Source organism: Schistocerca americana, chromosome 3 (genome assembly GCF_021461395.2).
Source record: "Schistocerca americana isolate TAMUIC-IGC-003095 chromosome 3, iqSchAmer2.1, whole genome shotgun sequence".
Lineage (NCBI taxonomy): Eukaryota > Metazoa > Arthropoda > Insecta > Orthoptera > Acrididae > Schistocerca > Schistocerca americana.
Genome location: NC_060121.1, coordinates 35,316,538 through 35,329,154, shown reverse-complemented (window position 1 = coordinate 35,329,154; position 12,617 = coordinate 35,316,538). Strand labels below are relative to the sequence as shown.

General features: G+C 42.4%; 1 protein-coding gene across 3 annotated transcripts in view; it reads left to right on the top strand.

Annotated features, from left to right (window-relative positions):
* The window catches only part of LOC124605189 (activated Cdc42 kinase Ack), a 509,613-nt gene that overhangs the window by 379,070 nt on the left and 117,926 nt on the right, over positions 1–12,617 (top strand). The gene's annotated exons all lie outside the window — the stretch shown is intronic.

The window sequence follows — 12,617 nt, the reverse complement described above, 5'->3', positions numbered from 1 at the left end:
AAACTTTTGGGTGGGTCAGTGAGTTATCTCAGGTTAGGTTAGAAAGGTTACTGTAGTGAAGGATGTTCTGTAGGGATAGCTCCCATCTGGTGGTGGAGAAGATTCAGATAGCACACGTTGTGTTATTCTCTGCTGCTTGTTGTGCCACCTTGTTTTTGGCAACGGTTTGGCAGTGCTCATTCATTATAGTTGACAGCTGGTCGGTTGTCATATCGATGTAAAATACTTGGCAGTGGTTGCAGCTGAAACGGTATATAACGAGGCATCTTTCACAGGTGGCCCAGCCTCAGACGGTGTAGGATAAGCCTGTGGCGGGACTGGAAAACGTGGCCCCAGGTGGATGGATTGGACAGGTCTTGCATCTCGTCTTCCACGGGGGTACGATCGACACCACATAGAGAAGAGGCTGCAGCGCGCTCTTATGACGTCACACGAAGTGGGCCTGTGTTGGCGTGGTACGGTACCGAAAAACTCGAGAAGCCCGGCCTGCAAATCTTTGTCAGACAGTTTTACAGAATCTGTTCCATAAAAAATAATTGATTTCTGAAATACTTGTAGCTTTATATGCCAGATTTGTACTGAAGTGCCCGTCATTTCGATAATGGTCATAACTATTGTTGTATTTCACATACGAGTATCAAATTCGAGAACATTGCAATCAAAAATAGGGGTCGCTATGAATTTGTGTTTGGTGCATATTACAGTGCCAAGTATGAAATACGTGTGAGATTTTGAAACTTTCGTGAAACTTAGGATCGATATCTTCCTCTGGTCTCGAAAATATTGAGCATCTGCAGCAACTTCACTTCCGATTGCCGGCACGTGGGAATGAAATTTTTATAACGCCTCTCATATCTCGTAAATCACTGGAGATATCAAAACGAGATTTTGGCAAATTATATAATGCAAAGAGGAGAGTACTTTGCTGTACAGTTAAAATATGGAACTTTATCGTGGTATAGCAGAAGCTGTAGTTGAATGATAATATGATAATTATACATCATCATCATCATCATCATCATTATTTAAGACTGATTATGCCTTTCAGTGTTCAGTCCGGAGCATAGCCCCCTTATAAAATTCCTCCATGATGCCCTATTCAGTGCTAACATTGGCGCCTCTTCTGATGTTAAACCTATTACTTCAAAATCATTCTTAACCGAATCCAGGTACCTTCTCCTTGGTCTGCCCCGACTCCTCCTACCCTCTACTGCTGAACCCATGAGTCTCTTGGGTAACCTTGCTTCTCCCATGCGTGTAACATGACCCCACCATCTAAGCCTGTTCGCCCTGACTGCTACATCTATAGAGTTCATTCCCAGTTTTTCTTTGATTTCCTCATTGTGGACAGCCTCCTGCCATTGTTCCCATCTACTAGTACCTGCAATCATCCTAGCTACTTTCATATCCGTAACCTCAACCTTGTTGATAAGGTAACCTGAATCCACCCAGCTTTCGCTCGTATACAACAAAGTTGGTCGAAAGATTGAATGGTGCACAGATAACTTGGTCTTGGTACTGACTTCCTTCTTGCAGAAGAGAGTAGATCGTAGCTGAGCGCTCACTGCATTAGCTTTGCTACACCTCGCTTCCAGTTCTTTCACTATGTTGCCATCCTGTGAGAATATGCATCCTAAGTACTTGAAACCGTCCACCTGTTCTAACTTTGTTTCTCGTATTTGGCACTCAATCCGTTTATATTTCTTTCCCACTGACATTACTTTCGTTTTGGCGATTATAAAACAAGGATGATGTAACTTACCAAACGAAAGCGTTGGCATGTTGATAGACACACAAACAAACACACAAAATTCAAGCTTTCGCAACCCATGGTTGCTTCATCAGGAAAGAGGGAAGGAGAGGGAAAGACGAAAGGTTGTGGGTTTTAAGGGAGGGGGTAAGGAGTCATTCCAATCCCGGGAGTGGAAAGACATACCTTAGGGGGAAAAAAGGACTGGTATACACTCGCGCGCCCACACACACACACACACACACACACACACACACACATCCGCATATATGCAGACACAAGCAGACATTTGTAAAGGCAAAGAGTTTGGGCAGAGATGTCAGTCGAGGCGGAAGTACAGAGGCAAAGATGTTGTTGAATGACAGGTGAGGTATGAGCGGCGGCAACTTCAAATTAGCGGAGGTTGAGGCCTGGTGGGTAAAGGGAAGAGAGGATATACTGAAGGGCAAGTTCCCATCTCCGGAGTTCTGACAGGTTGGTGTTAGTGGGAAGTATACAGATAACCCGGACGGTGTAACATTGTGCCAAGATGTGCTGGCCGTACACCGAGGCATGTTTAGCCACAGGCTGATCCTCATTACCTACAAACACTGTCTGCCTGTGTCCATTCATGTGAATGGACAGTTTGTTGCTGGTCATTCCCACATAGAAAGCTTCACAGTGTAGGCAGGTCAGTTGGTAAATCACGTGGGTGCTTTCACACGTGGCTCTGCCTTTGATCGTGTACACCTTCCGCGTTACAGGACTGGTGTAGGTGGTGGTGGGAAGGTGCATGGGACAGGTTTTACACCGGGGGCGGTTACAAGGGTAGGAGCCAGAGGGTAGGGAAGGTGGTTTGGGGATTTCATAGGGATGAACCAAGAGGTTGCGAAGGTTAGGTGGACGGCGGAAAGACACTCATGGTGGAGTGGGGAGGATTTTATGAAGGATGGATCTCGTTTCAGGGCAAGATTTGAGGAAGTAATATCCCTGCTGGAGAGCCACATTCAGAGTCTGATCCAGTCCCGGAAAGTATCCTGTCACAAGTGGGGCACTTTTGTGGTTCTTCTGTGGGAGGTTCTGGGTTTGAGAGGATGAGGAAGTGGCTTTGGTAATTTGCTTCTGTACCATGTCGGGAGGATAGTTGCGGGATGCGAAAGCTGTTTTCAGGTTGTTGGTGTAATGGTTCAGAGATTCCGGACTGGAGCAGATTCGTTTGCCACGAAGACCTAGGCTGTAGGGAAGGGACCATTTGATGTGAATGGGTGGCAGCTGTCATAATGGAGGTACTGTTGCTTGTTGGTGGGTTTGATGTGGATGGATGTGTGAAGCTGGCCATTGGACAGATGGAGGTGAACGTCAAGGAAAGTGGCATGGGATTTGGAGTAGGACCAGGTGAATCTGATGGAACCAAAGGAGCTGAGGTTGGAGAGGAAATTCTGGAGTTGTTCTTCACTGTGAGTCCAGATCATGAAGATGTCATCAATAAATCTGTACCAAACTTTGGGTTGGCAGGCCTGGGTAACCAAGAAGGCTTCCTCTAAGGGACCCATAAATAGGTTATTGTTGGTATGTGTGGCCTTCAAAAGTGAAGAAGTTGTGAGTCAGGATGAAGCTGGCTAAGGTAATGAGGAAAGAGGTTTTAGGTAGGGTGGCAGGTGATTGGCGTGAAAGGAAGTGCTACATCGCAGCGAGGCCCTGGACATGCGGAATATCTGTGTATAAGGAAGTGGCATCAATGGTTACAAGGATGGTTTCCGGGGGTAACAGATTGGCGAAGGATTCCAGGTGTTCGAGAAAGTGGTTGGTGTCTTTGATGATGGATCGGAGACTGCATGTAATGGGTTGAAGGTGTTAATCTACGTAGGCAGAGATACGTTCTGTGGGGGCTTGGTAACCAGTTACAATGGGGCGGCTGGGATGATTGGCTTTGTGAATTTTAGGAAGTAGGTAGAAGGTAGGGGTGCGGGGTGTTGGTGGGGTCAGGAGGTTGATGGAGTCAGGTGAAAGGTTTTGTAGGGGGCCTAAGGATTCCTTGAAGCTCCGCCTGGACATCAGGAATGGGATCACCTTGGCAGACTTTGTATGTGGTGTTGTCTGAAAGGTGACGCAGTCCCTCAGCCACATACCCCCGACGATCGAGTACCACGGTTGTGGAACCCTTGTCCGCCGGAAGAATGACGATGGATCGGTCAGCCTTCAAGTCACGGATAGCCTGGGCTTCAGCAGTGGTGATGTTGGGAGTAGGATTAAGGTTTTTTAAGAAGGATTGAGAGGCAAGGCTGGAAGTGAGAAATTCCTGGAAGGTTTGGAGAGGGTGATTTTGAGGAAGAGGAGGTGGGTCCCGCTGTGACGGAGGAAGGAACTGTTCCAGGCAGGGTTCAATTTGGATAGTGTCTTGGGGAGTTGGATCATTAGGAGTAGGATTAGGATTATTTTTCTTCATGGCAAAGTGATATTTCCAGCAAAGAGTAAGAGTGTAGGACAGTAAATTTTTTACGAGGGCTGTTTGGTTGAATCTGGGAGTAGGGCTGAAGGTGAGGCCTTTGGATAGGACAGGGGTTTCGGATTGGGAGAGAGGGTTGAATCTGGGAGTAGGGCTGAAGGTGAGGCCTTTGGATAGGACAGGGGTTTCGGATTGGGAGAGAGGTTTGGAGGAAAGGTTAACTACTGAATTAGGGTGTTGTGGTTCCAGATTGTGTTGATTAGAATTTTGAGGTTTTGCAGGGAGTGGAGCTGGAAGTGGGAGATTGAGTAGATGGGAGAGACTGGGTCTGTGTGCAATGAGAGGAGGTTGAGGTTTGCTGGAAAGGTTGTGAAGGGTGAGTGAGTTGTCTTTCTGGAGGTGGGAAACCAGGAGATTGGATAGTTTTTGAGGTGGGGGGTGTCATGCAGTTCTAATTTGCGGTTGGCCTGTAGGAGGATGCTCTGAATAGCCGGTGTGGATGTGGGAGAGGAAAGATTGAGGACTTTTATTAAGGATAGGAGTTGACGGGTGTGTTCATTGGCTGAGTTGATGTGTAGGTGAAGGATTAGGTGGGTGAGGGCAATGGATTGTTCAGTTTGGAACTGGTATAGGGACTGATGGAAAGAAGGGTTGCAGCCAGAGATGGAAACTTTAAGTGTGAGGCCTTTGGGGGTTATGCCAAATGTCAGACAAGCCTGAGAAAATAAAATATTAGAGTGTAATCTGGCTAGGGCGAAGGCATGTTTGCGGAGGGAATGTAAATAAAACTTAATGGGGTCATTGTGGGGGTGTTGTGAGGGTGACATGGTATTAGAAGGTGGAAAGTGTAACATGGGACTGAAGTGAAAATGAAAATAAAAATATATGGGGAGAGATAAAGGTGAACTAGAAAGCAGCTGGAGATTTGGTGTGAAAAAAGTCAAAAAAGTGTTGGTTAAACCTTTAATACACTGACTGTTTATGTGGTAGCTGTTTATAGAGCTCCCTCGGGAAAGCTGAGTACATTCACCAAGCAAACAATCATTTTTAACTCACCTGGTCTCAGAAACAAAAATAATCATGCTTTGTTATTGTAATGTAAATTTTCTTTCCTGTAAAAATGCGGCAGATTTTGAGCGTGTAATGAGCGGAGTGCAGTTGTTGACTGTCTCACAAGAGTTGCAAAGAGCTTCACGAGCCTGATTGACACTACTCTGTAGATAAAAGAATTAGCAACATATGTGTAAGTGAAATTTTAGATGTCTTCCTGACCATGATGGTCAGCTGTTCAAAATGCTTTCTGTAAGCCATGCAAATAACAGTAGTTTTATCAATAGGACGTATATATAAGGCAACAGTGAAAATATGCAAACCTTCAGCAGACATTTGCAGCAGTTGTAATGAGACAATGTATCAAGCTAAAAAGTCAATAATAAATTTAACCTATTTCTAGATTAATTTATTCCATTGTTTGAAGCTGTATTTCCTAAGAGAGTTTCATAAAGTGTCTACCTAAGTGACTGCAGGAAACAGTGACTCACTAAGGGAATCAACCTATCCTGCAAAACAAAGGGAACACTGTATATGATATGAAGAATTGTATTAAACTTCAGGACAAGGGACACTGCAATTCACATTTGCACTTTAGTAACTCCAGAGATAGATCAGAAATCACTGCTCATGACTACAGCAAGTTTAATTCTTTGTAATATGTACACAGATTACTGTAACATTAGAATTGTGGTCTTCAGCATGCTAAAAATAATATAATTATTACCAGTTTATGTTAATATAGGATGTATAAAACACTTGAAGTAATAAACAATAATTTATTTAAGTCAGACATACGTACATGTACTTCCTGAAAAAGCTGTTACAAAATCCAGGTCACAACGTGAAAAATGACACAGTTGCAAAACATGTCAGACGCATATAACATGCTACGAGGGTCACTCCAAAAGAAATGCACACTATTTTTTTTTTAATCCATCTTTTATTCTACATGTTTGGAAGTTTTACAGTGTGTAGATACATCCTTTAGGAACAATATTTTCATTTCTCCACATAATTTCCATCCCTCAACTGCCCTATGCCATCTTGAAACCAGCGCCTGTATACCCGCACAGTAAAATTCTGGACCAGCCTGTTTGAGCCACTGTTTGGCAGCCTGCACAAGGGAGTCATCATCTTCAAACCTTGTTCCACGAAGAGAGTCTTTCAGTTTCCAAAAGAGATGATAGTCACATGGAGTCAGGTCTGGACAGTAAGGCAGGTGTTTCAGTGTTGCCCATTCGAGTTTTGTGATTGCTTCCATGGTTTTTTTGACTGACATGTGCCCATGCATTGTCGTGCAACAGCAAAACAACCTGCTTTCGGTGATGTGGTCAAACACGACTCGGTCGAGCTTAAAGTTTCTTCAGTGTCGTCACATATGCATCAGAATTTATGGTGGTTCCACTTGGCATGATGTCCACAACCAAGAGTCCTTCGGAATCGAAAAACACCATACCCACAACTTTTCCAGCAGAAGGTGTGGTTTTGAATTATTTTTTTTTTCCTTGGGTGAATTTGCATGATGCCGCTCCACTGATTGCCTCTTTGTCTCTGGTGAAAAATGATGGAGCCATGTTTCATCACCTCTCACAATTCTTCCAAGAAATTCATCTCCACCATTCTCGTACTGTTCCAAAAGTTTGCTGCATACCATTTTTCTTGTTTCTTTGTGAGCCACTGTCAACATCCTGCGAACCCACCTGGCACAAACCTTTTTTAACACCAACATTTTCATTATTCTGCAAACACTTCCTTCCCTTATCCAAACATAGCGTGACAATTCGTTCACTATGATGTGTCTTGTCAGCAGTCACCAGTACGTTAACTCTCTGCACATTGTCTGGAGTGTGTGCAGTACGAGGCCTGCCACTGCGAGGACAATCCTCAATATTGCCATGCCCACTTTCATCTCGTAACCTGCTTTCCCACTGACTAACTGTACTGCGATCAACAGCAGCATCTCCATACACCTTTTTCAACCTCTTGTGGGTGTTTCCCACTGTCTCGTTTTCACAGCACAGAAATTCTATGACAGCATGTTGTTTCTGACGAATATCAAGTGTAGCAGCCATCTTGAAGACATGCTGTGACGGCGCCACTCACAGGAACAGGTTGAACTAAGTTTGAAAACAAGGGGGAGGGATGTATCGACACACTGTAAAACTTTCACACATGCAGAATGAAAACTGTATTTTTACAAAAATAGTGTGCATTTCTTTTGGAGTGATCCTCGTACTTTACCAATCTTACTGTCTATAAAATTTAATAATTGTGACTAAGGATGACTTATGTTGCTGTCAAATGTAGTAACTCGAACAGAGTAATAGAGCAACAAACAGTTTTTGGAATGTATGCACTGTGATATAAAGGTGCCACTGGGATGATGCACTACTGAAGGACACTCAACAAGGTGAAAATGTAGCTACTCATTGGAAACTAATAAGCGATGGCAATACTGAGTATGATGCCATATCAGAGCAACTTCACATTACAGTTGAATACATGATCCACAACTGAAACAACTCTTTTATATTGTTACTACACAGCTACACAACAGTTGTTGAAAACACTGCCATAAGCTAGAAGCAGGCTAGTTTCCGTGTAATGAACTTATGTGTAAACAAAATAAGTCAGAGGAACTAACTCTGGGATTAGTTAAAGATGTACAACATAAATCAAAACTGAAATGATTTTACATTGATTCCAAATTAAACTGAGTGGTGCATGGTATAACGTCCTAGACATTCAAATAAAATGCAGCGACATGACACTCCTTAATGTTTGCAAGAATACTCTCCATGTAAATGGGTGGGAAGAACTTTACCTTAATTACTATATAAACACAACCTTAAGAAAATAAATTGTAGCACTCTTTCACTTTATTCCTGCTGCATAAATCTTAGAATAAACTGTTCCGATTAAACTGAGTGTATGCAACACCTTATCTGTATATTAATGCTGTGAAGTGATTTTCTGTAACACAAGATTCTACAGTTACTGGCAGAAACTACACTCATGTTCATAAATTAAGGATAATTAATGCTGATACATGCTGAAACAAAGCTTTCGTGGGCAGTTTGTGGGTTTAAATCATGTCGGGGTATGACCATGCGGTGCATTTGACCTGCAGTTGTCACACAGTGGCGCTGGCAGCAGTCCACATACGCAGAGGTGTGTTGGTGTATGTCAGAGTACAGTGCAGTTAGTAAGTGTGCAGATGTTTTCAGACATGCTATTAGTGACTGTGTGTTGAAAATGACTCAAAGAACACATATTGATTTCGTTATGAGGGGTAGAATACTAGGGCGGCTGGAGGCTGGTCAAACACAGCAGGTCATAGCACGGGCCATCCGTGTGCCAGAAAGTGTGATCTCAAGACTATGGCAACGATTTCAGCAGACATGAAACATGTCCAGGCACTACAGTACGGGATGTCCTCAGTGTACAACACCACAAGAAGACTGATATCTCACCATCAGTGCCTGCAGACGGCCACGGAGTACTGCAGGTAGCCTTGCTTGGGACCTTACCGCAGCCACTAGAACAGTTGTCTCCAGACACACAGTCTACAGACGACTGAACAGACATGGTTTATTCGCCCAGAGACCTGCAAGGTGCATTCCACTGACTCTGGTCACAGGAGAGCCCATAAAGCTTGGTACATGGTCATTGGAACAGTGGTCCCAGGTTATGTTCACGGATGAGTCCAGGTATAGTCTGAACAGTGATTCTCACCGGGTTTTCATCTACCGTGAACCAGATATCAACCCCTTAATGCCCTCGAAAGGGACCTGTATGGAGGTCGTGGGTTGGTGGTGTGGGGTGGGATTATGATTGGTGCACGTACACCCCTGCATGTCTTTGACAGAGGAACTGTAACAGGTCAGGTGTATCGGGACGTCATTTTGCACCAGTATGTCCACCTTTTCAGGGGTGCAGTGGGTCCCACCTTCCTCCTGATGGATGATAACGCACGGCCCCACCGAGTTGCCATCATGGAGGAGTACCTTGAAACAGAAGATATCAGGCGAATGGAGTGGCCTGCCTGTTCTCCAGACCTTAACCCCATCGAGCACATCTGGGATGCTCTCGGTTGACATATCGCTGCACGTCTTCAAACTCCTGCGACACTTCAGGAGCTCCGACAGCCACTGGTGCAAGAATGGGGGGCTATACCCCAGCAGCTGCTCAACCACCTGATCCAGAGTATGCCAACTCGTTGTGCGACCTGTTTACGTCTGATATTAAACTATTCCAAACTGTGAGTGGAATAAGCAACTACTAGAATGTAACTGTGTCTCAGTAAAATAATATAGGCACAGCAATAACTAATTGTTACCCGTATGCAACAATACTGACAACCTGTATCAAAATTTAGATGAACAGCTGTTATGAGAAGTAACTACATTAGGAAACACCCTGGTGTCATTCTGACGGAGGAAAATAGGAGCACTCCGTTTTTGGCTTTCCCTGTGTAGCATTGTAATATGCTACTGTAAGTTTAATAGCTTCTAATTACATACATAGTTATAATGAACTACATGAGGTTTAATACAGAATTACCTTAACAGATTTCTTCTTGTTGGGCAGAACAGGCTCAACAAATTGAAAGGAAGATGTAAATATTTCTGCACAGAATAGCTGGAAAACATAAAGACTTTACTAGGAAAAACTGGCCCAGTTTAAACCTTAGGCCAATATCAAGGGCACAGATGGATGTGTTCACAATCTGATAACATTTGACAATGATGAGATTGAAACTAGCCATTAGTGCTGGACAAAGTATTTACTTCATCTGAATAGCTTGCACAGAAACAGTTATGACTTTTTGACATTTGAAACTGTTGGAAGCAAATTATCCAAAAACTACAGGCTATATGGACCAAATGACAATTTTTGTGCATTCAGTCGAAAGTACTACACCAATATGAATTATAGGACCTTCCTCTGCTTTCACTGGACCAAATACAGTTTAACTGAATGTGTGACACTTAGAAATTTCTTGTGACATCTGATAAATGTCCTAGCATGTAAGTGGTTCATAAATTAAAATGTGCTATGCTTCCGTTTCTTAAAAGAAGCAGTGAAGATGTCATTCTTTTTCTTAATTTAATTGTTTAATAATGCATTGGTGGATGCATTGACTAACAACTTCAGTATTTAGTCTGTCGAATGACCTTTACTGCAAACAAAGTCTGTTAAGAAGAAACTTTTCTCCTGAACAGAATTTATGGTTACATTTTGAACAAGCGCCCTTTGACTGTTGGATGACAAAAATTTCTGGTCATTAGGGGCAGATATTAATTTCTGTATAGTAATATAATTATAAATAACAACATTCACATCAAGTTCGCAGGAGAGCTTCTGTAAAGTTAGGAAGGTAGGAGACGAGGTACTGGCAGAAGTAAAGCTGTGGGGACGGGGCGTGAGTCGTGCTTGGGTAGCTCAGTTGGTAGATCACTTGCTTGCAAAAGGCAAAGGTCCCGAATTCGAGTCTCGGTCCGGCACACAGTTTTAATCTGCCAGGAAGTTTAATATTGGCACACACTCCTCTACAGAGTGAAAATCTCATTCTGGAATCATTCACATCATCAGGCTGAGGGAAAAAAACAGACTACCCCTGTCCAAATTTTTGATTAAACTAAGATGTTGTTCACCATGCAGGCACATTTCTTTGTCTAAGAGAAGGTATTTGCTGCACACCTCACACTGCTGTTTCTTTAGTACACAATATCCTGCTAAATATGTTAATATTGGAAGGTATGTATCTGCCTGCCTGTCATCTTCCTCCAAATACGTAATGTCAACCATAAACTCAGAGTCTGTTTGTGTAGTCTCTTTTGTGTCATCATTACAATTAAAGATGAACCCTTCAGCAACAGGCAGTTTACCAAAAGTACTTGAATTCCACATGAGTGGTAACATGTTGTGCATCCTCATCTTTGCTTCCACCTCAAATATCTGTCTCACAGATATGAGATACTGAGAGCCATCCATTGATCGGTAACTGCTAAACCTTGCTTTCAGAGAATCAGTTTGAATTTTTCCAGGCAAAAAATAAGTGAAACCAAGCTCTTTCGCACAGTACCTTGCCATCTCAATCAAACCATAGGTTGTGTGTGTCAGAGCTATATGAGTTTCCTTTGAAAGGGTATTATTTTTCAGGCCAAAGTCCTTCCACCTGTCGAGCCACACAAGAAACTTTTCCAGAAAAACTAGTTTTTCATCATTATTACTTAAAGACAGAGGGCACTGAAAGGGATCATTTAGTTGAACACGTTTGTGAACTGTCTTAACATTTACAATTTTCCACCATGTAAGTATAATTTTAATAAATTCTGCAGTTGTCTGGTAATGTAATAAGTTTTTCTGTTCCCCTACTGTTGAAACGGCTTCAGCTGTATATTCTTTGAATACCTGCAAAACAAGGCTCACATTCTGTTTCTCAAGTGAAGATGGATAAAGAGACTTCGAAGTAGGGCCATAAAAGTGCTTAAGTAGACCATTACATTCAATCTTATGAAGCTGCCTCAGTGGTTCAAAAGATGCCATTAACACCTGACAATCATCACTGCTTCCGTCAAATTGTGGATATTTGAGCAAAGCTTGAGAGTCCTTTTGATTAACCCAGTTATTATGTATACACTTAAGGATGTGGACAGAATCAATTATAAAAAATAGTGGCAGAGTTGGATTAGCTGGCTGTGGGTAAACGATACTAAGTGCGTTAGGTTTCCTATTGATAGCATTGTTGTCACTAACTACACAAATAACTCTGAACCCAATGTCATGAAGGCCACATAATATTTTCTTCACATACAAAAATCACTGTTCGGCTACAAGGTTTCTCACTGGAAGGACATGCACTGCTTCTTTACAAAAAGGCAGCAATGATTGTATCATAAAGACATATGCTGTAGTAGCAGCCTTGTTGCTATCAAATGCTACCCCCACAATGTTTCCTCCGTTATAATCAAAATAAGGTTTAATATGAATTTCATCCATCATTAAAGAAATGGTACAATCACTTTCCTGCAAAGATTTAAATCTTTCCTTAATATACAGGAGCATAGCACCTTCACTTTGTTCATTATGAGGACCATTGCTATATGAGGAACATATTTTCTGTAAAGTTCTTGGATGAGGAAGAATAAGATTGCCAGAAGACCTGAAAAATTTGTAGGCATGAGGGGAGATAGAATGCAGGATACAACAATATACAGAAAAGTAAGGATTGAACCTATAGTTTTCCTCACTGCTACCATAGCAACTTAACTTGCTCACTTAAGAATTTAATTTGTTTCTGTTTTTCTTCATCTACAGAACTGCAAATATCATTTAAAATGTCCTGTATAAGAAGGCACTGGCTTTTTAATGAATTTTATTTTG